The sequence below is a fragment of the Pantherophis guttatus genome, chromosome 4, assembly GCF_059756535.1.
Source record: "Pantherophis guttatus breed Tessera chromosome 4, ASM5975653v1, whole genome shotgun sequence".
NCBI classification, from domain to species: domain Eukaryota; kingdom Metazoa; phylum Chordata; class Lepidosauria; order Squamata; family Colubridae; genus Pantherophis; species Pantherophis guttatus.
Genome location: NC_142066.1, coordinates 119484913 through 119511816, shown reverse-complemented (window position 1 = coordinate 119511816; position 26904 = coordinate 119484913). Strand labels below are relative to the sequence as shown.

Sequence of the window (26904 nt, the reverse complement as noted above, 5' to 3'; positions counted from 1 at the left end):
TGGTTTCCTAGTCTGGTCTACTTCAAAGGGCTGACATTAGCATTGCCTATAGTAGGAACTGTAGGAACTGCAGTCTAATATACTTGTTGTTGCCTTCTTAGATCAGTTTGGTTACAAAAAAGGTGATGATGATATATCCTCAAATTAATACGGTAGAAATTTTCATTTGCTCTGTTTATTTAGATGAAGTGAGATAATTCATTTTTGCTAATTTAACTCAGAGCCACAATTACATAGTTTTCTCAGTTTGGAAATATAATTTTGAGTGTGCTACAAAAATGTGTACTGGTATGTTGAGGTTGTGTAGTACAAAAGGTAATACAGGTATACCTCAGAGGTTCAGTTCCAAATCAACACAATAAAGCAAATATTTTAATAAAGTGAGTGCCATGAATTTTTTTTTGTTTGCAGTACATATAAAAATTATGATTAGACTATATTGTAGTCTATTAAGTGTATACTAACATTATGTTTAGAAAAACTCCAAAGTACATACTTTAATTAAAAATAGTTTCTTGCTAAAAATGCTAATTATCATCTGAACCATCAGAGAGTTGTAATCTTTTTGCTGGTGGAGGGTTATGTAAAAAAACTTGCAATATCTGTGAAGAAGAGCCTGTAGTACAGTGGACTAAAGCACTGTTATTAACATCTGCTGCTTGCAATTACTCCAAGTTCAAATCTCACCAGGCTCAAGGTTGACTCAGCCTTCCATCCTTTCAAAGGTAGGTGAAATGAAGACCCAGATTGTGGGGGCAATAAACTGACTTTGTATAAATATATAAAATATACAAAAGTATGAAGGCTATTGCTTAATGCATTGTAAGACGCTCTGAGTCTCCGGAGAAGGGTGGCATATAAATTAAAGCAAAAAAAAAAAAGTGCAATAAAGCAAAGCATAATAAGATATGCCCAAATGTTGGAGGAAATCATTCTTTTCTGATAGTGAGCATCATATAACTCAGAAAAATAGATAAATAAATTAAGGAATTCTAGGCATTTTTTAAAAAATACGAAATACAATAATATGGCAATTAGTTGGAACAAATGTATGCATAAACCAATGCACTCTGAAAACAGTCTGAGTCTCACCAATTGATCAAAACCCTTCCTTATTTGTGCTGAATGCATTCTGCACTTGAAAAGGGGTAATCTTGTTCTTGTGGTTGCAATCACATCTTAAGTGGACAGTCTCACCTTGCCATGGCAGACAAGCCTGGGCTTTCATATTTTTTTATAGACTCCCCAAACTCCAGTTTGATAGTAATTGCATGAAAGACTAAAGCATAACATCAGAAACCATATCCAGTCTTTTTAGCTTTAGTGAGAACTCTTTAATTAATTACAGTGATATATTTCAGCATTTTTCCATTTAACTAACTGCTCAGTTCAGCTATTAGCAGAACTTGGCATTTCTCCTTTCTTTGTTTTTATTCTTTTGAAAAGCAGCTAAATACTGGCAGGCAGTGTAGGTGTTTGGTTACAGTGTTAGAAAGCAACAGTACCCTGGAGGGAGAAACTCCTGATGTATTTTCAGCAAGCAGTGACCTTAGGAATCCTCTCCCTCTCCTCCTCTCCCACCACATTCCCATGTAAATCAGTGGTACGTACGCAGGCTCATATATGTGAGGAATGAATCTGTTTAAATAAAAGGACAAACTGTGAAGTTGCCTTCATATATAAGGTTTCTTTGGCGAAGCACAAGATGGTGTATTCTGAATGTATCTTAATTAATTGTCTTAATTTTACACTCTGCATAAAATGAATTGCCCAGGTAGAATAAAGCTACATTCTAGTCTCCAAAGACATTAATGCATTATGGCAAAAAGCTGCAAGAAAAGCAATAAGTAATTCTGACAACAAATATTAACTAAAAAAAAAAAAAAATCTTACGGCAAGTCCAGACTTGAAAATATTGGATTAGCTTCAGAGTGACTTATTCATGTAATTTTTGTAACAATAATTTTTGTTCCGCAGCATAGCCTTTCTGAAAAAGTATCCCAATTTTTATCTAACAATCCCAATTTTCAGGCCAACAGGCTATTTTTTTTTTATAGTGGCACTGCAGAAAAGCCCTTATCTAGAAGTGTTCCCTAATGTTTTTATATAACTAAAAATCAGGACAGTTTCCGATATATCATCCTAACTGCAATCACTAAAATTTAAAATCTAATAATTAAATTAGAATCTACAGTTGGGTTCTAATTCAACAGCATAACCCTAGGCATAGAGTATCTCTTTAGAAGTAAACCCCATTAAGCCTAAGCCTCCAATATTATAGATGAGTGATGGAGAATAAGTTGCCCTTCAAATGTTGCCTGGATTGCAATTTTCACCGTGGAGCTAACAGAAAAATTGTCCAAGAATAATCTGATAGCTCATTGATTTCCCAGCATAGTGTATACACTCAACAAGAAGTAGCGCTTACTAATCTCAATGAGAGCCACTCCTTATTAATATTTACAGTAACTATTAAAAATCTCCTCAAAGTCCTCTGCAATGCAGTGAAACTCTTTCAGACTACAGGCTTCCTGGTCCCAGGATCGTATTATAGACTTTTGGAGTCTCTAAAATATTCATACAGCAAATTTTGATAACAATTTTCATATGCCAGCCTTTTGGGCTCAATATGAAACCATCTCCCATATCATTTAAACAATATTGGGTGAATTTCACAGAAGCATGTAGAACAGAGTTCTGCAATGCTTTGTATTTGTTTGGATCCTATGTATCAAAATGTGCCTTGTTAAAACAGTCACCTCTAATTACAACATCACATGAAGGAATGCAACTATTTTAATGAATCCAGTGATATCCTTCATTTGTACTCCTGAATGACCTGCAGATTGTCTTCCAGATCAAAGATAAAGTTTATCAGAGAATTTGGAAGAGTTTTACCAAACTCCAAAGCTTATTCATGTTTATTGATATATGACATTTCAGATACCCAAATATAATTCATTTTGCATTATTTCTAATGGATCAAAGTATAACTTGCAATATTGTTCAGGGAGTATTTAACAGAAGCCAGCTCTTTGACAGATCTCTGTATAGACAGGCAAGGAGCATACAAGCAGTTGCAAATATCATGTTGGACTATCTGGGATTTCGTTACTGCCAAATACAAATCAAGATATTCATTTACAGAATTATTTGCCAAGATTCTCTACAAATGCAATGGGAAAGAGGTGAAATGCATTTCTCACAGCATTAGTATGGTAGTCTCCTTTTGGGATGTCTTTCTAAGTGCTGCTGGCAGAGATATTTGTACTCTGAATGTTTTAATTTACAATCCTATTAAAAATCAACAGTACAACAACAATGCTGAGGAATACAAATTGAGACAAAACTCATGTATTGTGACCCACTTTAAAATGTCAGCAGAATATTTTTAATAAAATATTTAATAAGAATATTCTTTTTAAAAACACATAGATTTTTAGTTTTTCTCAAGAAAAAATATTTAGTAATAAATAAAACAACCACAGAACATTTGCAATGGTTTTGTAGCATAGACTTGGTTTAGGAAATTTTTCCTGTAAGATATTCAGAGAAGGCTTTGAGTCAGTGGTGGGTTTTACTACCGGTTCTGTGGGTGTGGCTTGTTGGGCGTGGCAGGGGAAGGATACTGTAAAATCTCCATTCCCACCCCAATCCAGGGGAAGGTTACTGCAAAATCCCCATTTCTTCCCGATCAGCTGGGACTTGGGAGGCAGAGAATAGATGGGGGTGGGGCCAGTCAGAATTTTTACTACTGGTTCTCCGAACTACTCAAAATTTCCACTACCGGTTCTCCAGAACTGGTCAGAACCTGCTGAAACCCACCTCTGTTGTGAGTCCCCTGATCAAAATTTACCTTCAACATCTCAAGAACATTCTTTTAGTGTTCTACAGATGCTGGTTAGCAAAGGAGCAGCAAAACAAACCGCAGATGGAGAAAAAGAATAAGCTGGGGCTGACAATAGAAAACAGTCAAAGTTTTGTGGCACATGTGTGCCTGGACAGTAGATATATCTCACACTTCTTCTGTATAAATGAAGAAGGAGTGCAAATACTTGGTGGCCCCTCCAATCCACAGGATTGTCTCATCTTGCCTAATTGCCATCTTCCTCTGGAGGATGTAAAAAAGAAAGAGATGAGATCTGAACTCATGAATACTAAATACAAAAAGAAGCAAAATAGAGAAGGAAAAAGTCAGGTGAGCCCAGCCCTTGTACAATCGGCTTAGCAAACTTTGTAGCTAGTTCTTTGTCCACAGCTTTAAGCAAAGATTAGATTAGATAACCTTTATTATCATTTTCCTGTATCTCTCAAAAGTCCAAGGCTGGACTGGGTGATGACCAAAGCAAACACACAGGAAACTGAGATGCTCAGTAACCCAGACTTTAATCCTCAGCAACAGGCCAGAGCCTTGGTACACGATGAGTAGAACACATGGATCAGTGCAAAGTCAGTGCTGGGAGCTCTCAGCTCCCAGCACACTTTATAGTATAGGGCCACACCTTCTGGTCAGTCTGACACAACCTGCTGGTCACCCAACATCCAGTAGCCTGTGGCAAACATCTGGCTGCAGCGGCATGGTCCAGCCAGCGGCATGCTTCGGGGCCCTGTGAATCCTGACCGGAGGCCCATGCAAGGAAGCAGGGGAATGAGCAGCTGGAAAGCGGCTGTTTGGTGCTGCCACCAGAAGTCCCATCACTGCCACTGCCTCCTTGTTCATTGCACCAGTTGCCTGCCCTGCTGCCTGCTGCTCGGTGCCGCTCTCGGAGGGCCGGCCAAGGAAGTGATCTGCTGATTAGCAGCTGGTCGGTACTTCCCTAGATGTCCCACTGTCACCACCACTGCCTCGCCTGTCACTTCAGTCGCTGTCTCCGCTGTGTGCTGCCCTTCTCACCCACCCCTAGGTATGGCGAGCCCCAGATCAGGGCTCGACAGGTGGCTCCCCCTACCAGGACCACACCTAAAAGATAGGAGAAGGAGGGGTGACCTGACATGTATCTCCCCCGGTTTGCTGGGATAGTTCCTGTGGAATCTGGTAAGCAAGCATGGGGTGTTCACATCCTGATCCGTTACCCATGAGGCATCAGTGGCAGAATATTCTGTCCACTGTACCAGGTACTGTAGTTTCCCTTAATGGAGGTGTGAGATTTAAAAAAACAGCAAACCTCATAAAAAGTAAAATGGAGACCATGAATAACTAAAAAAAGCAGATTTATTATAAAGATATACATAAATATATCATAATATATCAAAATATATCATTTTGCAAAAGGCTTCTCCCATGAATATGGGAGAGAAATGAAGGAGAGAAAATATCTTACAGCTCCAAATATGTGGTTTAAATACATTTTCAGGCAATCAGCAAAACACCCCTGCTTATCATTGTTTTTTGGACATTACATAACATATTGAAAATACCCTTTCAATATGTCCTTAACTAAGACAATTAATTAGAACAGGGTATCTTCCTTCCTTCTTCTAATTTAGTTTGAGTCAGCCTGATCCAATTCAGAATGTACTAACTTAAGCGTCTGGCATTATTTCCTCAGAAAAGGCGTCATACATACTTCCCCTTTCTAAGTGTCTTACTCAGCTAAATAGTTTAGGGTTAGCTCGGATTATATGAAGGGTAAATATGGAACCACTTAGGTTATATTCTTTACAGGAATAATTCCATTTCTCTCAATCCTGCCTTTCCCTTTTTATCAGTTTTATTCCTGTAAATCATCAAGTATGTTTTGTAACATAATAATACTTCCTGTCTGCTTAATCTCTTTCCCAATTCTTCATTTTTTTTCTTTGGTTTACTTACTTGATAACAATACTTCCAACAGTTACAGCATACAGGTGTACAGTTATATGTATGTATATGTATGCTGTATAGTTACAGAATACATTTAATACAAATACAGGAGATAAAGCATATGATTACAATAACAATGATACCTACAAATAGGTCCTTTAACCAAGCAAAGCTAGGCAACCAGGAGGTTAACAGATCCCAGATTCCTTTAAAGGCTGTATTTTCAGTCATATATATTAAATGTGTAGTGATATTATGCAAAGTTTGTATTTTAGACTCGATAAATTGAGATTTATCAGATATATTAAAACAACACATTCCTTGGAATTCCTCAGATCTGTGTCCCATCTGTAATAACATATAATCTATAGCCACACGATTCTGCAAAAGAGATTTCCTAATCTCTCCCATCTCATCAGCTAATGCAGCAATAGCAGATGATGTTTCATTTATGCTTTTTGCTAAAGCACAAGCTTGCAACAGTTTCTCTATTACTATCTTCAATTCTTTCCTCATCTCCAATGGTATATTGTATTGCTTCAATTTTATCGGAACAGCTGCCTCCTTTAGAGTTACCTTAAAAGGAGGGATGTCCAAAATTCCCCTATTTCCTTCCACCTCCCAAACTAAAGGGGCAATTTTCACCTCTTGTTCCTCAGGTAGTATATTCACAGTATAAGCAGTATTAACAAACTTAAACTGACATCCCCAATAGGGATAGTGCATCTTTTCCCAGTAGGTTTATCCCTGCTTCTGGTACTAATATCACATCTATATTTATCTTACACAGTCCCCATAGTAATTGCACATCTTTCAACAATGGTACATCAAATGGTTCACCAGTCTAGGACTTGGTCTATTTCATACAGGACCTGGTGGCTGGGGAAGGGGCCGGATATCAGAATTCTCCACAGGTTTCAGGAGGCTGCTGTGGAACACAGGGTGCATCCTCCCCAGCATGGGTGGAAGTTTCAGTTCCATGGTTACAGGATTGATCACCTGAACAATCAGGAAAGGCTCTAGGTATTTTGGGGCCAATATCTTGCAGGGCACTTTTAGTTTGAGATACGTAGTGGAGAGTTACACCAGGTCCCCCACCCAAAAAGGCTTGTGGGACACCTGGTTTTTGTTGGCCTGAGCCTTATGGGTTGGGCTGCCTTCCGCAGTACCGTCTTTACAGAGTTCCATGCTCCCAGGATCTTATTCACTCACTTGCTTGGATTACTGGGGAAGGAAGGGTCTTGGGGCCACTCAGGAATGGGTATGAAGTCCATCCCATCAACCATCCAAAAAGGGGTGAAACTGGTACTGCTGTGTTTAGGCCACCTCTGCAAACGGAAGATCTGCCCAATTCTTCTGTTGATAAGTGACGTAACACCTCAGATAGTGTTCCACCATGGCATTCATTCTTTCTGATGCACCATTTGTCCTCGGGTGAAATGCTGTGCCGAGGCCTTGGGAGGATCTGATCAGGTGGATGAAGTCTTGCCAGAACTTAGCAGTGAACTGTACCCCCCCACCCCATCTGAAATAATGCGCCGCAGAATCCTGTGGAGATGGTAAACTTGTCCAATAAACAGCTTCACTAGCCTTCATGACGAATGTAATCCAGAACATGACATGAAATGGGCCTGTTTGGAGAAGAGGTCAATGATCGTCCATATCATGGTGTGTCCATTACTCTCTGGTAGTTCTACAATAAAGCCCATGGGGATCTCCTCCCAGGGTTGAGAGGGATCAGCCACGGGTTGTAAGAGGCCCAGGGGTTCCCCTGTGGTTGCACAGATTGGACAGCTTTTTACATAACTCTCTACTTTGGATTTAATTCACGGCCACCAGAACTGCCGCCTGATAAGGTGAAGGGCAGTGATGGCAAACCTTTTAGAGACTAAGTGCCCAAATTGCAATCCAATATCCACTTATTTATTGTGAAGTGCCAATACAACAATTTAACCTGAATAATGAAGTTTTAGTTTACAAAAAACAATTCATACGTGATTAATGTTTTCTCTGAAAAAACCCCCACAATAACAGATGTTTTAATGAATCAAACAACTTTTTATTGAAAGATAAAAGTTTGCATTTGGCATGCTTTTGATTAATATGACTTTTGCTTTGTATGCATGCTGATAATTTTTCTAACCTTGGCTCATACTTTGTAAGTTTGAGAGCAACACATGCAGCACTCAGGTCATCTGTTAGTCCAGGGGTGTCAAACTCAATTTCAATGAGGGCCGCATCAGGATTGTGGTTGACTTTGGGGGCATGGTGGGCATGGGCATGGTGGGTGTGGCCAGTTCCCATTGTTACTGTGTTCACTGTCCTTGGCCAGGTTGCTTGTCTGTGTGGGTGGGCAAAGTATGTGGATCAGCAGGAGGCCCATACCCTCTCCTTAAGAGGAGACCTGGCTTTGTAATCAAAGCATCCTCAGTGATAGGATGGGAGACCACCAGGAGAGGTCAAGAGGAGGGTACAGGGGAAAGGCAAAAGGCAGCAGGGCTGCTGGTGGTCAGGTGCTAAGGCAAGATTTACCTCAGACACTCACTCTCTCATTATCATCTCCTTCCTTCCTTCCTTCCTTCCTTCCTTCCTTCCTTCCTTCCTTCCTTCCTTCCTTCCTTCTTCATTCTTTCTTCTTCCTTTCCCTCTTTCCTTCTTTTTGCTACCTTGCTCTCTTCCCCTCTTTCTTTTTCTTTGTCTTTCCTGTCCCTTCTTGGGTGCTCAAATGCAAAAGGAGAAACATGTCTTGATGCCTCCTCGCCTTGTGATCAAATGCCACTTTTGCTAGTAGTTTGTGGCCACTTAAAAGACTGAGAAAAAAACAGGCTCAGTTGGTCCCATGCTTGCATTTAATGGGAGCATCCACAGACTACAGTACAGCAAAACTGTCAAAATAATGGCTCTGATAGTTGATCAGAGTTCCTCTGTTTTTTATGTGCAACAGCTTTAGCATTTAAGAACAGAGGTAAGTTATTTGCTTTTCTATTAATACATAATCCTTAAAAGGGCTCTCCTATAGGGACCCTGCCATGGTCTAATTGGAAATATAGCAAAGGAAACTATTTTTCCCCACTTGCTTTGTCCTGTTTTCCCCACTGGAAATAGCTGTTTGCAACATACAAGTAGGGGATACTTTCCTAAGAGCTCACAATTCAAGATACCAATGTGCACATGAGGTATCTCATGGTGGGGAAGACCATGGGGGGCCTAGTGATAGAACAGGCCCTCAAGGCCTCCCCAACCCAATAAGATCTTCATGCTTCTCCCTCCCTTTCTGCCACAAGGACTCACTTACCTTGCAAACATCTGTCTCCTCTTGTTTCTCTGTTTCTTTGCCTTTGAGGAAGGAAGAGGAGCGTGGGTTGGGAAATGCTTTTCATGCAGAGAATGGGCACTCCTGCGTGCTATAATATCATGCAGATTCAGGTGCCCATCCTCTTCTGCAGAGAATTAGGGTCCCAGAAACTTTTATTCTCAGCACAAAAACTGTTTGCCGGTCTCCTGCTCCTCCTCCCCACAACTATTTTCCACTTAACTACTTAACGAGACCTCTTTGTCCCATGGAGCTTGCATGCAATTGGGGCAAGACAGAGAGAGAGAGAGAGAGAGAGCAAGCAAGAGAGCAATCCAATTGTGTATGTGTGTGTGTATGGAATAGAGTGATCCGTACTTCAGCCAGGGCAACCAAACTGCTGGCAATGGTGCGGGCAACACCTGAGCAGTGAGGCGGGGTGGTTGAGTATGAAGTAAGGCAAGGGAGTATGGAGCTATCCCCCAACGCCCTACACCAGCTTACCTGAGTGCCCTGCCAGCCAGGCACTGTGGTGCTGCAACTGCCACTGCAGTGAGATTGAGAGAGAGGAGGGGGGCTCTCCAAACTGTGTGTGTGTGTGTGTGTGTGTGTGTGTGTGTGTATGAGAAAGAACAAGAACTCAATCCCTGCTTTAGTTGGGGCATTCAAGCTTCTGGCAATGGTGGGGGGAAGGGTTAAAGCCAACTGAGCAACCGTTTTTCTCCTTGTCCTCCCCACTCAATCAAGCAGCAGCAGGGCTTGTGGGGCAACAGGGCCTCTCATTTCTCCCCCAGTGTGGCGAATTCCAGCTTCAGTTTGGGCATGCAAGCTGCTGGTGGCAGCAGCCACCTAAGCACCATGATTGTCCCCTCCCCAACCAGCCAGCCAGCACCGCCTGACCTGCTTCCTATCAGCTGGTGCAAAGCCTCACCATTATTCTCCTCATCTTTGTCGTTGTCCTCCTCATCCAAGTGGCAGCAGGATCCATGGGAGAGGGTCTCATTCCTGCCCCGGCGCAGTGAACTCCAGTGGGCTCAATGTGAGTGTGACGGGCCTGGTCCCACAATGCTTCCTTGCTCAGTAGAAGACTTCATTCAGCCTTCAAACAGTAAGGCTGGCCCACAGCACATCAGGGCCACAGATGGCGTTGGTTCCTGCACATGTCCGATTCGGATTCCATGGCCAGCCTTACTTTTTGAAGGCTGAATGAAGCCTTCAACTGAGCGAGGAAACACTGCGGAGCCAGGCCCTTTACACTTCAATGCTGCCAGCAGCACCACTCAGCTGGAAGAGTAAAGCAGCTCAAGGCAGCAGGAAAAGGGGTCTGGCCCCGCCGAACCTTGCACGCCCACCTCGGGGATCAGGTTCAGAAAAAGCCAAAGTACCCTTGCCAAGGATGTTCACCTTTCAGCTGTCAACCCACCCAGCCCGCACACCTTCGTGGCACTTTGGCTGAGCCCGGTGGCTCGCTTGAGGAGAGTATCCCTACTTGTGTGTGCCCTCCTGGCTCCACAACAGCTGGCCAGTGGGTTGCCTGAGGAGAAGGAGGAGGAAGTTGCCACCGCAGTTTGTGCTCACTCCTCAGCTGCGGGCCTGTCCCCCTTTCCATCATACCCTCCTCCTGGATCCCATTCCCACCCTGCCAGCCCTCCTGTTAGTGAGGTTGGCATTGGCCACAGCCTGGTTGGGCCAATGTCTTGCGGCATGACAAGGGCTGGCAGGGAACCCGAAATGGCTGGCTTGCTTGATGTCATGGCACCACCGCAGTACCCTGGGCCTCATGGTGAGTCGTACATAGTTTGCCTTTCAATGCGAAGCCATCCCTTTGGGTGAGTAGTTGTTGGTTCTCTCAGAGCCATGGGTCGGCCAATAATGCAGTCTGTAAAATCATGTGTCAAGTCGTCCATTGGGGGCTCAACTGGCACCTGTGCTGCTTGTTGGGAGGAGGGTAAGTTGGCATGTATTACTTCTTCCTGGTAGCTATGATATTATGGCATCCGTGATAGGGTGTACGACAGTAAATTCTTACGTGCTGGGATGTACTTTAGAGTAAAATGGAACCCTTGGAAGTACTGTGCCCACCGGATCTGCTTTGGGGACAACCAACGTGGCTTTTAGAGTGCCTTGAGGTTTTTGTGATCTTGAGGCACTCCAGACCTCATATGGATCTCTGGCCCCCTCCAAAAGATGCTGCCACATCATCAATGCCCACTGTACAGCAAAGGCCTCCTTTTCCCATATTGCCAATCACATTCTGTCTCAGGGAACTTACATGAGATATATGCACAAGTCTGCATCTAGCCTCATTCATTTCTCTGCAAAAGTACAGCTCCCACAGCCACATCACTGGCATCAGCCTGGATGACAAACGGGTGCCTGGGATTTGGGTGTTTCAGGGCCGGCTGCCTAGGAAATAGGGCTTTTAGCATTCTGAAGGCTTGTTGGCAGTCCTTCGTCCACGGGGGTGGTTTTTCTGGGTCAAGGCTTCATTAGCATGTGCTTTGTTCAAAATAAGTCAGTGAATGGCTATGCCACCCTGGCAAACGATGGGATGAATTGCCTATAAAAAATGGCAAAGCCAAGGAAGCTCTGCAGTTGTCTGTGTGTTTTGGTGCCTGCCACTCCAACACGGCCTGAACCTTATGTGGATCCATTTCCATCCCAGTGTTGGTTATACGGTAGCCCAGGCGAGTCCAGTGAAACTCACATCTGGAGAGTTTCAGGTATAATTTTGCCACCAGCAATTTTCATAACACCTGCCTCACCAACCGGGTGTGTTCCTCTATAGTGGTGGTATAGATAAGTCTGTTGTTGAGATACACAAGGACCCCTCGGTACAGGTGTTCATGTAATACATCATTAATTAGCTGCATGAACACAGCTGGGGCCCCTTGTAGTCCAAACAGCATTACCATGTTCTCAAATATTCATACATTAATGGCATACATTAAATTGAAATTATGACACACAAGGATAGTGATACAATGGACTAGCAATATATAAACATTTATTTATTTCATTAAATTTATTATAGCTATCCATGCCAATAGACTCTGTTGCTTCCACCTGAAGTCTTTCTTGAGGGGCTCATCTTGAATGAGTATTGAGACTGTGGCCTTGTATACAAACTAACTTTCAAATAACCTGGATCAAGTCAAAAAGATGCTTTATTACAAGTCGCAACATTCATTATTGAAATTTTCCATATAGGCCAGTGATGGCTAACCTTTTCGGCACTGAGTGCCCAAACTGGATTGTGCATGCATGTATGTGTGTGCATGCATGCTGGAGCACTGGAAACCCAAAGACCAGCTGGCCGACAGACGCATGCCGAGTTTTTGGCCATTTTTGGCCATTTTTTTGGCCATTTTCAGGCTGTTTTTTGAGTTGTTTTCAGGGTGTTTTTCAGCCATTTGGGGGGCATTTTCGGCCTAAAAACAGCCCAAAAATGGCTGGAAAATGGTCTGTTTTTTGGCTATTTTTTGGACAGTTTTCAGGCCATTTTCTGGCACTTTGGCACCTGCAAAGACCAGCTTGCCAGCATGCATGTGCACGCCGGAAACCAGAAGAGCAGCTGGTGATGGCACGCGTGCCCACAGAGAGGGCTCTGTGTGCCACTTCTGGAACATGTGCCATAGGTTTGCCATCACGGATATAGGCTATGGTGACCTAAACTCTAAGTAACATTTAAAGAGTCATAGAGTCCTCACTCTGATTTATGGCTTTGAAAGTTGTCACCTGACATTTTGATTTATTTTATTTTTGGCTTGTGAAAGCAGCAATGGAATGGAAATTTTAACTTACATGTAATATAAAATACATGAACAAAGAAACATTTCTTTCATTAAATAAAGTTCTTGAATAGTGGAATCAGGATGAATACATAAAAAATTGATAGCATTTAGTATGGAACCCATGTCTTGAAAGTCAAAAACTTAAATTAGTTTTTGACAATGAGAATGTAGGAGCGTCATAGTGGTATTAACCATGGCAGATATAGTACAACAAGTTTTATACCTATATTGCCTTATACTATTCATTTCGAATATTTATATAGCCACCTATCTTATATCAAACTTTGGGCAGCTCTCAACTAAGTGCTAAAAACAACATAATATATCATCAATGCCTACATATAGCTGTTAAAACCAGCAACATTAAAACCTGGCACCAAGATTCCACATGCAGTCAATCAATCTCATCCTATGTTAGTGTTTGGGGGAAAAGCCAAGTCTTAAATACCATATTTTTTGGACTATAAGATGCTTAGGACTAAAAGATACACATTAGCTTTAGAGGAGGAAAAAAAAAATCTGCCTCTACCTCTCAGCATCCATCTGGCTAATGTCCTTGCAGCAAACAGAAAACAGCCTGGTCAGCTTCAGCACTTCATTGCAGCCTCAGCATGTGGTACATCAGGGCTCCACTCCATTTTGCCCACCACTGGTCAACTGAGCAGAGCTGCCACCTCTGGGAAACACTGGAGCCTTCACTGCCAAGCAGCTGATTGGCAATTGGATTTGCCTCCCAGAATACCACCAATCAGTTGTTCTAGGAGGTGGGGATCACCGCAGCCCGTTCGCCCCAGCCTATTTGTTGCCACCGCTGCCCATTCGCCACCATCGCGGCCTGTTCACCATGGCCCACTTGCCACTGCCTGTTTGCTGCCGCCACCCATTTGCGCAGCCCATTCACCACCGATTGCCGCGATTGCCGGTGAACAGGTAGCAGTGGCAAAAGGCAATAGGCAGTGGTGGCAGACATCCCCTCCACCTAGAACAGCTGATTGGCACCACACCAATACCCCTCCCCCCACCCTAATATTCACTCTATAAGATGCACAGACATTTCCACCCACTTTTTTGTGGGGGGGAAGTACGTGTTATAGTCTGAAAAATACGGTACTTTTCAGAAGCTAGGAGGGTAGAGGCATGCCAAATTTTAGGGGAAGGATGCTCCATAGGAGAAGATATGCAACAAAAAAAGACACATTTCCTAGAATCCCATGTTTAAGAGAAGGAACTAGGAGCATGTTCACCTTATCTGGTCTGTAGTACAGGTAAATATCCTTAGAGTATGGTATTGAATTATTAGAAACTATTCTATCAAACCATTAGTTCATCTAGTAATTAGATTATACTCTTGGCAGATAGTGGTTCTCCAAAATTTTAGATGGTGCTCTTATTCATTCCCACCACTTGTTGCTTGAGCTTCTGATGTGTACAGAGTCAGGTCTTGGATTATGGATTATAATATCTGCATTTAAAGCACATGCTGCACCTCTGGGCTATACTCCTTCTCTGTGTCACTTTCATATCCAAGTAATAGGTTTTCTAAAAGTATTCAACTTGCTTCTCTCTCTTGAGGCAACAGTCTTGGAGACAATACACTGGTCTTGATAAATCTTGAACTAATCTTGAAAGGCATTCCTTATAGTGCTATTGTTTGTCATTCAAGAATTGTTAAATATATTACCACTTATTCCTGTTCATAACTTTCAAACATTTAATTTTGTATATTTAGTTGTTTTCACTTAAATAGAAATTGAATCCATACATCATGCCAAGCTATAATGCTTTTGTTTGGGGTGAAAGGGCTACCAGATTGGGCTGAAAAGCTACCAGAAAACCATTAGATGACAGCAAAGGGTAAACCTTTCTATAACTCCTTGCTGCCAACTAATTATTGTACAGATCTGCTAACCCTAGTGGTATGACTCTAGCCATTGTGTTTATAAATTATTTTTCAATAATTAGCATGTCATGGGAATCACCCCCCTGTGGTTTCTCCAACGAATTCAGCAACTTTCAGCACAACAGAAAGAGAATAGAGATAAATTAACAACTCCATCTTCTTAATGGTAATGATATCCCTCCATACTGCGTCTAATGCTATATATCGTATTTTTCAGACTATAAGATGCTCCGAAGTACAAGATGCACCTAGTTTTGGGGGAAGAAAACAAGAAAAAAAATCTGCCTCTGCCTCCCAGCAATTTGCCTCCTTGCAGCAAACAGCAAACAGCCTGGTCAGCTTCAGCACAGCCTGATTTAGCATAAGCAGCTGATTGGCGGTTGGATCTGCCTCCCGGAATACCTCCTATCAGCTGTTCCAGGATGCAGGGATCACTGCCGCCCATTGGCACTGGCACCACCCATCACCGCTGTCACCTATCACCGCCTGCGTGTGCCCCATTTTTGGCCTCTGTGCGCCCCATTTTTGGCCCATTCCAGGCCAATGGCGGAGGAGGCATAAGCATACAGAAGAAACAAAAATATTATTTTTGTTGAGGCATTCTGTGTACATGGATTGACTTCTGCTCTATAAATAAACAGAGAGAGAATGTACCTTTTTAGAGGCATTTTTAATGATAATTGGATCACTATCTGGTTGAGACACCACATATGCTTTATTTTTATAAAAAAATAATCTTTGTTTAGTAACTCCTCTGATCTGTGTAGGATCACATTTTCCACATGTTAATTAGCTACATTCCATTCCCACACAGACATATTTAAGATGCTGATGAGCAAACATCTTAGGAGTTAGGTAACAATAGCCACCACTTGTTGGGAGACTTCTGGCATGTTTGTATTCTGCATTTGACAAGAGAGACATTCATGAAGAAACCAGCAACTATGAAGCTAAAAACATCAAAGAGGGCAGAAGAGAAAGATCTTTGTTTTTATATATACATATGCATTCACATACACACATATACTTTTTCATAATTTCAACATTTGGGATGTAATGAGGATAGACACATTTCAAAATTACAGATACTATTTGGGAGGGGGTTTAAACTAGATTTTGAAAGCCACAGTAAATATTAAAGAATTATATATTCCAGAACTAAAGAGATTGAAAACATGCCTAATGTTTCCAGTGCACTTTTTCTTATCCTAAACTTTCTACTTTTTAGCTGCGTAAATGACAATTGTCTAAGTGCATGCATAGCATGCTATTTTATTATTACTATTTTTAAGCAACTGAATGTAAGAACTCCTTGTTGATCTATGTTTTAGCAATAAATCCTTAATTGCTTTCTTCCTTCTGATATATATTTTATTGGGGATGATATATAATAAAAATCCATTATATGCAAATAATTGATTCTATAAATACATCTGAACATATAAAGATCTTTCTCTTATTTCATCCTTAGCCATAATACTCAAATGAAACTATATCTTGAACTTTATAATGAAACGAGTCTTCTACAAGAGGGCTGGGGAATATTCAATTTGGAGAACAGATTAGTAAGCAGTTCAATCATTTTTTAAATTAAATTGAATTTTGAATAAGGGAATAAATTCTAATAGTTGAATTTAACTTCTCTAAATTGGCTAACATGATTTCAGTTTTTATGTCTGCACAAAAAAAATTTTTTCCCAATCCATTCTCAAATCCATCCAATTCAATCTGAATATCTGATTCAAAATCACATTGAATTTTCCTGATGATTTGAATTATTCAGTGAGATATATTTTGAACTGAGTCAATGATTCATAATTAATGACTCTACTCCATTTATTTATCTCACAAATTCATTTGTAGCAGAGACATAAAATTTTGCAAAATCGTAGTAGATTATAGGAAAAGACAAATCATCACAACAGCTTAAATTTATTTTATTGTTTCCCATAATGAAGAAAATCCTTAATTGGATAATAAAAGGTATTTGCTGTATATACCTTTAGAGTCACTCACATCCTTTCTTTATGGTCTATTTAGCAGTGTTTATAACACATTCTAATGTCATCAACTGATAACCCCCAATCGATAAATTATAAACTCTTCTCACCATTTCCACATGATGATCAGCTCTCTGAATAATAGGCAGAATCTCTTCATGCTTAGAATCATGCAAAATCATTCTGCCCCACTTCAAAGTAAAGTTTCTGCTCCTGGACAGAATGACTATCTATTACTTCAAGCAATCTGGACAAGGACAATAATTTCTGTGCCTAAAGAGCATCCCAATTCTCAGTTTGATTAGGGTAATCCAAATTCTTGAGCTCAACTCTGTTTTGTTTTGTTTTTAATTTGATTTATATGCCGCCCTTCTCCAGAGACTCAGGGCGGCTTACAATGTGCTAAGCAATAGCCTTCATCCTTTTGTATATTTATACAAAGTCAGCTTATTGCCCCCACAACTGGGTCCTCAATTTACCTACCTTAGAAAGGATGGAAGGCTAAGTCAACCTTGAGCCTGGCGAGATTCGAACCTGCAGTAATTGCAGGCAGCTGGTCTTAATAACAGGGTGCTTTAGACCACTGTACTCTGTGATTTTTTTCTTTCTTTTTTGGTCTTTTAATGACCTTGTAATCCCTTGCATTGGGGTGGAATCATGGTAACTGAATGGAGATGAGTGTTTATTGGCCAGATGCCCTTCCTGTTGCCAATGTAGAGTTCACAGCAAATATTTACTCATTGTGCCCAGAGAGAGAAATATCTGCCACTACCTAGGATCGAACTCACAGCCTCCTAATTGCGAGGCAAGAGCTCCACTTCTAGGCCACTGCACCACAACTCTGTGAAATTGCCTTTGAGAAATTCAAAATTCTTCTGTCCATAATTTTGTTAGCCCATGACGAACAAAATGGGACATCTTTTGAAGAAGCAAGAACAAGAAGTGTAGCTAATCTATTTGGCCCTCCAAATCAGTTTCTCAATTTCAGCAACTTCAAGATGTGTGGACTTCAACTCCAGAATTCCCCAGCCATGGGGAACACTTGTTGATTTCTTGAGGGTGTGTGCTTTCAAGCCCCTTCATGTCTGAATGCAGTCAAAATCACATACCCTCAGACAGAACAAAGAAAAAAATAGTGAGAGTTTCTCAAGGAAGGAATGGCTGAAATGGGAGTAAATGGTAGCAGCAGCTGCTCTTTCCTAGGAATGCGGTAAAGGGCCAGAATTAAAAGGCAGCTCTTTGTTCACAGTCAACAGTAAGAGCTGTCAGTGGATCTGTGAGCACCACTCAGGAGTTTTAGTACATACAATCTGTCACAAAAAGAGTAATGCCTCAGTGAGTTTCAGGCCAAAGATCCTAGAAGCCCTTTATAACCATTTCGTCAATATTTCTAACTATCCGTTCATAAAAATGAACAATTAAGTACACAGCTTATAGTATGACAGATGGGTTGCTTTCTGGTGGATTATACTAAAAAAGACACAACATCCTACTTTTAAACAGCCAGTTTCTTTCTGTAAATACTTCTGACAGTTACAATGTAAGTGAGAAATTAAGCTACATTTAAAAAAAAAAGTCATTCTCTTTTTTTGAAACAACATGAAGCTTAATCTACGGAAAACTTTCATTATTCCTTTTTTTCTTACTGTCTCACAATGACGCCTACAGCTTTAAAAAGTGTTACCAGTATTTACAATGTGAATGGAACAATTTTAATCTTTTTCCCCTTTGATACATTCTATGTCTCTGTGTCTCACTCCATTCTAACAGTTTTAGGAAAAAGAATGTTAGTTAGCAATAAATAGTGTATAAGAATAAATAAAATAAAGATGATCTCAGGTGCAGCTTAATTTCTAGTGACACATAAATACAGTCATGCAATTTTCTCGGCAATGGCACAAAAACTGAGGGGTCTTTGATGTTCTCTGAGCTTGGTTGTTTTCATGCAGATATTTCATTACCCAAACTAGGTAGCATCATTAGTGCTAGTCTGAGTCAGTAGTGGGTTCCACTTACCTTCGCTACCGGTTCGAAATTGGGAGCGTGCATACATGCACAGAGCATCCGTGATGGTATCCTGGCAGGTGGGAGGAACCTCCTGCCACTGACACTACCGGTTGGCCCAAACCGCGGTGAACCAGTAGAAACCCACCACTGGTTTGAGTAATGAAATGTCTGCAAGAAAACAACCAAGCTCAGAGAGCATCAAGTACTCTTTATTTCAACCCTGAGCTTCCAATATCCTCCTTTATTAGTACAAAAATAGTTAGCCATTGTCTTCTCCCAGACTCTGTTGTGTGGAAATAGTGTGTGTTTTTTTAAAAAAAATCTAATTTAGGGATTTCATAGTTAAAAATCAAATCCAATTCTGCCTGAATCATAGATTGGAAGGGAAGCTAGAGATTATCAAGCATATATCCCAGTCAGTGAAGAAACATTAGATTATTTCTGATGGAAAATCCAACCTCTGGATGAATAATAATAAATAATAATAATAATTTTATTTCTATACCGCTCTTCTCCCGAAGGACTCAGGGCGGTGTACAGCCAATTTAAAAACACAAGACATAACAATGATTAAAATTTAAAATAATTAAATAGATTTGGCCAGTTTAAAACCCCAAAAGTTTAAAATACCCCAATTTAAAATCATTATGTTGATAGCCTGGCCTGGCGGAACAACAGGGTCTTCAATGCGCAACGAAACACCCGGAGGTTGGAGATCTTATGTATTTCCGGGGGCAGTTCATTCCACAGGGCTGGGGCTCCCACAGAGAAGGCCCTCCCCCTGGGTGTCGCCAGCCGACATAACTTGGCCGATGGCACCCTGAGGAGACCCTCTCTGTGGGAGCGAACTGGCCAGTGGGAGGCTATTGGTGGCAGAAGTCGGTCTCGAAGACCCTCCAGTGAGGAAGGATTCACCATTTCATATGTCACCTGCTTGCTTACTATTCAGGTTCAATGAAGATTACAGTAGTTCTCAATTTACAAGCACAATTTCTTGCTTATTTTAATTTTTATTTCTAATCTGTCTTTTACTTGTATTCTTTTATGCAATCAGGATGATACTAAACTACTCTGGGTACATCTGCCTGCTTCCATTGCCCTTTGGTTTTAATATTTTTGCTGCTGTGCTCATAGCAACAGTATGAACAGCCACAGAATTTGGGAATCATCTCATCACTCAGCCTGACCTTGGAAAAGAGACAAATTCCCCTTGTCCCTAATGTAGGCCTTAGCCATATTCAAGGTTTTCAATTGCAGACATTGAAAGGACAGGATCAGATGCAAAATGGATATAAAACTAAGCAAATAAGCCATTTTGTTTCTGTGACCATGGCAACTACATGCAATTTAGGTACATTCAAATTCATTTACCCCAACAGTAATATGACATTTCCCCCCTGCTTTCTGATGCTTTGAAACATCCTGCTAAAATGGTCATTTATAGCATTATGGAAAAATCAGACACTTCATCTTCTCACCATTAATTATATTTTTCTACAGCATGTATTTTCCATCTTTGACAGGCTTACCATGCTGTTTTGGTGGGCTCCTTTTATCTTTGTCATCAAAGATAAAAGGAGTAGTTTTCAGGTGGTCTGCCATTTGCATTAGGAACGCAGTGAAGAATGACCCTTGAAAAATGTTCTGAAGGGCTTATTTGAGAACAGGGAGGTTCAGTGAGACATCTTCTACTGTAGCTCCTATTCTTAAATGTGGAAGAAAAAATAAGTAAACACGAACAAAAATGGTCACCAGAATTTCCTTAACAAACTTGTAAGAAGTTTGTCTGCCTCAACGTAGAAGTAGAACATATCACTTAAGACAAGAGTATTAAAAAACTATATTACATAGTCATCGTAGTATTCCAGTCTTCCAAAGGTAATATATTCCAGATGTACTGAACTACAACCCACATCATTCCTCAGTCAATAAATGGCTGGCCTCAATAAATCAGGAAGATTGGAATAGCAACCAAACCCATTTTAAGTGCATTAAACTGTGGAAGACTGTTGTAGTTAACACTCCTTTAAATGGGCTACTGATTTTTTTAACCATGCTTGCTCCCTAATTTACAGTAAGCTATTTTAACCTCTTATAATTATATCCATTTAGAGAATTTGTGGAATGAATGTAGTGTTCTTACATAATACCAGTTATTAGAGCAATCACAAGAATGACGTCTACAGCATCCCTTCACTAGTCTCTAATAATCAGTTGAGCAGAATGAGCTGATTGGGCAGAAGATGAATTCACTGATGAAAGAAATGTACTGTAGGAATTAGACAGCTGAGGAATAAGGCAGGGCTGGAACACTTCCTCAGCAAGAGCCATTGACCCAAAAAAGGGAATCCAAACTAAAGACATAACTAAAAAAATGTATAGCAGAAGTAGGGCAAGGGTAATCCTCTAGTAAAATTGCCCTCACCATAACTGGGAAGCAAAAAAAAAAAGTTAGATGACAGCCAATCTTTTTACTTCTGGTTGCTGCAGTTGGGAGTCATTGCTCATAAAATCTAATGGAGTGCAGATTGCCAGTTCTGTTCCTATTTTTTCCCCACCTCAGAAAAATATGACATTAAAAGTGGTCCACAAGTGAGGATAAAGTATAAAAAGAAGAGAAGTTTGATGTAACTTTAGAGAAAGAGGTAAACTTATAATTTTACTTATAACTGCTATGAAGAGTTATTAGAAGCTACTTCCTTGTATCTTTCTTGTTCTATTTCTTTCTCTTTCTTCTTCTTTACCTATATTAATTTGTTTGCATTTTTCTTTGTTTTTAAAACTTTCAATAAAACTAATTGTGTCTACTGTAAGTATGAAATAGTTTGCATTTAACTTATTCTATTTTTACTAGGGTTGCCAAACCTGGGCAGATAAGACATGCAGAAATCTCTAATTCCATTTAGTGAATTATCTAAATTTTTACTGGCCAAATAATGATAGCCCTAATTTTTATTACTGGGCCAGGAAAGTTGCTTAGATTTTTAGGATCAAAATAATTTAATCAGCCTTGGGTACAAATCACCTTGACTGTAGAATAAACACTGAATATGTGATTTGCTTTTCTAGCCTCAGGCAACAAATATTTTTGAGCTAGTCCTTGTGATCTGCATAAGTTAACCTGACTCATCAACCATGAAGAAGTTGAGCTTATAGTATTGTCTTTTCCGTGTTGACTCATTGCAAAATAAGCTGTGAATTACCAGGTACCTTCATTTTGATCCTATCTCTGGTGACCTCTGGCTATGGAGACATTATAAAAAGGCTCCTTTTAAAGCAGATGACTCAGTCTCATTGCATAATTTAGGAGCATGAAAGGTAAGGAATTTAACACAGCAACTGAAAATGATTTTTTGAAGAAATTCACTCAAAAGAAATTCACAAATGTCTTAGATTTGAAAATACAGTACAATTCATAAATATTTGAGATGAAAAGTATAATTAAACCTGGAGTGGCTACATTAAGTTATGGCCAGCTGAAGATTTCCTCACCTTTCCTTTCCTTTCCTTTGGACCATTCTGAGATGATGATCTGGTTCTCCTATTATATAAAGGCATAGTTTATCACAATGCGATCAAGTCATATACCATTGCTTAGAAATCATGATGATTTTATTCATAAAATATATTCAGCCAAAATCCAAGCAAACCACATTATGGCATACCACAATATGTGAGCCAAACTGTATTAGTTTTTATGGGGTATGAGCAGGATTTAGTATACTGAGCATGGTGCATTCTCTTCTATTGTCATGGTTAGATATCGGTGGGATTGCTTGACAGTTGTGGTCTTTTCTAGAAAGAAGGTGACAACATCTGGAACTGCCTCAAGGGTACTTGTACTGCATGACTCCATTTAATTTTCCCTGTTTTTAAAACGACTTCTTCATGAAGCTTATTGGAAAAGACACAAGGAAACTTGGGATAAAAAACCTGTTATTATGCAGATAGTATCCAATTCTATCTTTTCTTCCTTCTGTAGTACCAATGAAGCACTGACATTTTTAAACAGCTGCTAGCACAATCAACCACAAATAGTGAAATAATTTCTCATGATTCCATTATTCATTTATTTCATAGTGTCATGTCATAATAGCTTTTTGTTTGAAACAGCTTTCAGGCTTTGGCTGTACTATGCTTATGAATTTATGGCATGTGAGTAATCATAAGGGAAGGAAGCTGCACATTTGATAGCAATAGTAGTTACATACTTTTATATAGCCATATGTATGAGTTCTGTTTCACATTTGTTCCACGCAGCTTGTTCATTAGGATCAGAATTATGCTGGCATAAAGTGTAGAAGTAACAGTATACTTTGCATGCATACAGCACCTGTAGAAATGGCTGAAACAGCAACATTCTCAAATTCTCAGAGCCCACTCTGTTGATCTTCCCCCAGCTAATTTGCATTTATTTCTTCTTTTTTTTATAGTGACTATTAAATCTCAAAGATATTTGAAGGTCTAATAAGCATGTTAAAATGATCACTTGTAATAATTCCAACAAAATACAAAAAACAAATGACTAAATTATATAAATGATGGACTCCAAAATATCACGAGGCTTTTTTTTATGAATCAGATGACTGCTTACCTTGAACTGAGTGGCTTAATCACTCAGCCCTTCTGATCCATGAGAATTCCAGGGAATGAAAGCCAACAGTGGGAAAAAACCTCATCTGCAATTATTTTTTCAGTGCCTCTCATACCTGACCTTAAAGGGCATCTGGGTCCATATAGAGAAGCATCAAACTCTTGTTATGGTTTCCCAGGAAACAGGTAAGACTCAAAAGTTATTTGCAGCAAAACTAGAAACTAAAGTGTAACAGAAACAGAACTGGGTTTCTTATATCTTTATTGTTAAGGCATTAGATTAGCAGTCAGAATGACAAGGCTGCTCTTTCCAATCCTTTGCTTTCATTGCATAGGGCATCCTGTTCCCAACTAACCTTGCTTTTTTTTTTTTTTTTTTTTTTGCACTTTTATTATAAGTAAATCTATTATCAGTGAGTGTTGCTTCTGGAACCTCAGGCACTTGAGAAAAATTCTCAAAAAATCCTTGGGCTGGTTTTATCAGGAACAAGCATAAATATGATAAATAGATTTATAAATGAAGTTTATAAATGGATGACAAATTACAAGGAAAAGTTCCACAACCTACGGCACCAACAGCCTCCAGGAAGCTGCTATAACTTGGAATGTGATGAAGCCAAAGGGGATGGTAATTTATGACAAGTTCTCACGCTTTAGGTAGCAATTATTTAAGCTAAAACTGCATATTTGATCACATTGTTGTTCCAGAAAGAGAGAAAATGGAAGCTACAGTGATCAGATGAAGAAAAATTTAGAAGAAATGGGCCAGAGAATATACAGGCTGTTTCATTGGATCATACAGGGCCTTCAGCCATGGTGTAGTAAGTTTGGTTGGGTTTGGTTTAGTGTTTTTTTTTTAAAGCTTTGGCTTAGTTTATGGCTTAATGCAGGAGTCCTTAAGTTTTTTAATACAATTCCCGAAAATAATAAAGAATTTGTGTAACACACACACACACACACACACACACACACACACACAAATATGGCAAATTTTGACAGTTCTTCTGTTTTGCCTATACAAATTTGGTCAGTCTTGCTAAAGTGAAACTGCAATGGTGACAAAACTTGTTCTAGGCTTTGTTTCTTATCTTACCTGAATAAGTCTGCCCTGGGCTTTCCCAGGGGATGGGATGGGTTTGGCAGTGGTTTTGCATATACCTGACCTGCTGAAAAAAAAAAAATGAAACTGTTTTCTAAACTGCTCCCACAGTTGGAGAAGTCCTAAAGCTGTATGAGTGAACAAAGTAAGGATGACTTGCTTAACAAACCCTGGCTTAATCCAATGATTACATTTAGAATTATTTATCTCCTAATGCTCACTCGGTAATCTGATCCAATTCCTTATTCAAACTTTGCAGATGATAAACTATCCATAGTAAATGCAAGCCTTTTATTTTGATATGGGGAAGGATACTATTGCCTGCAAATATTAATGCCAAAGTATCCAGTAGCAAAAATAGTGATACAGATCCTTGGAGAACAGGGAGGTAATATTAGCTAATAGCATCAATACAATTGAGTTATATTGATGAAGACAGAGGCTATCAAAACTCAAATTTAAACAGTTCATTAATCAACTTTAGTAGGTGTGAAAGTCTTGCATGCATAATAAGCTCTGACTTGCATCAAAGTAGATTTTATTCTTTTTGCAATTCAAACTGAGATTCATTTGTACTTTCTACAACTGTGTGATCTGCATGATTGGCATGACTAAACAGCCAGCTGTCTCTTCCTTCACAGCATCATCAACATGCCAAGCCCCACAACAAACAGGCAGTGTGGGTGTTTTCTCTGCTTGTTCTGAATTCTTGGGCACTTCTATATGTCAGTTGTCTGTTGCAAAATAAAGCATATGGATTCGTAACCAGTAAAAGAAGAAATGCGCTAGGACACATGGTGTTACAATTCAGGAGACAGAAAAGAGCACCATTGTTATGCACACCAGATTCCTGAGATGTACCTGAACAAAATGCATATTCAAAAAGGCTGTATTTGGAAATCAAATAATGGCAAAGATTGTATGTTATAATTTATAATATTAGAATTGGAATCCAATGAGCAAATGATGGTTCCTGATACTGTAAATCTGGCCATCGTGACTTGGATTATATGGATACAGCAGAATACCTTCGCCTTTGTCAAGGTCAGATTAGACCAAAAGGTTTACCAATACGAGTAAATTTGAATGCAAGTGAAGTGTAGCAGCATGCTTAGGAAAGGGAAGCTTTTACTTCTTAAGAATGGTTTTCTTAAATCAAGTAATTCTGCCTTTCAAATGGGCATAATCAAACAGGCTCAGAATACATTGACAAAAATTTCTTTATGCTATCTTTGCCACAAGTATCAAAAGTAATCTGAAAGAATAAAATCTAAGTCAAATTCAATGAACTGTGGCTCAGATTTCCAATCAGCAAATCCTCTGGGTCAGCCAAGGACATGGATGTATTGTGTGATTAGTCTTGTGGTTGTGCTAATCTCTCCATTACTACCCACAAAAAAACCCAACAACAACACAATACACATAATGTAAAATAGTGTGAATGGTTAAAGAATGAACAAAGGCATCTTTTTCTTTATAATACAAAACTGACTAATCTTGGCCTTCTCTACCCACATGGAATCCAACTCCTTTAAGCATTTTAGTTCTGCAACTGTTTAAAATGCTATTTTAATTTCAATATTTCATTAGGAGTCCACTCTTATTTAATTTCAATAGTTCATTAGGAGTCCACATACCCCAGGTATGCTGTTCGTTCCTCTGAACAAGCACATGAGATATAAATGTAAATAAATCTTAAAGCTGATGATATCTTGACATTTGAATGCATTTCTCTATCTTGGTCACACGCTAAGGGTGAATCACCCTGTTATTTCTATGAAATGAATTAAACTCTTGTTTAGTCAATTTCTGTTTTGCAGTCATAGTGTAGAAAACTATAGGGCCGTGATGGCGAACCTATGGCACCCGTGCCACAGGTGGCACACAGAGCCATATTAGTGAGCATGACAACTCAGCTCTGGGGTGCATGCGGGCGCCGGCCAGCTGATTTTCGGGCCTTCTGGGCCCACCAGAAGTAGGGAAACAGGCTGTTTTCTACCTCTGGAGGGCCTGGGGGAGTGGGGAAGGCCCATTTTTCTTTCTTACCTGGCTCCAGATCCTCTCTATTTGTTTGGGAAGGGCGAAAACAGCCTTTCCCACTCCCTTGGAGGCCCTTCGGAGGCTGAAAGGGCCCATTTCCTGACTCCCAGTGGGACAGGAAGTGACTTTTTTTCTGTTCCCAGCCTCCAGAGACTCCTAGAGAGGCTCCTAGAGACTCCTAGAGAGGCTCTGGAGGCTGGGGACAGCAAAAAATGTCACTTCCTGTCCCACTGGGAATTGGGAAATGGGCCATTTCAGGCCTTTGGAGGGCCTCCGAGAGAGTGAGAAAGGCTGTTTTCACCCTTCCCAGATAAATGGAGAGGATCTGGAATCAGGTAAGAAAGAAAAATGGGCCTACCAGGCCATCATGTGCCAG

General features: G+C 40.1%; 1 long non-coding RNA gene across 1 annotated transcript; it reads right to left on the bottom strand.

Annotated features, from left to right (window-relative positions):
* Positions 1-21559: 21559 nt before the first annotated feature.
* On the bottom strand, positions 21560-26629 carry LOC132709401 (uncharacterized). The gene is made up of 2 exons (XR_015734346.1): positions 26535-26629; positions 21560-24555 (listed from the first exon to the last, which is right to left on the bottom strand). It is a non-coding gene; the product is annotated as an uncharacterized LOC132709401 (long non-coding RNA).
* Between the last annotated feature and the right edge of the window lie 275 nt (positions 26630-26904).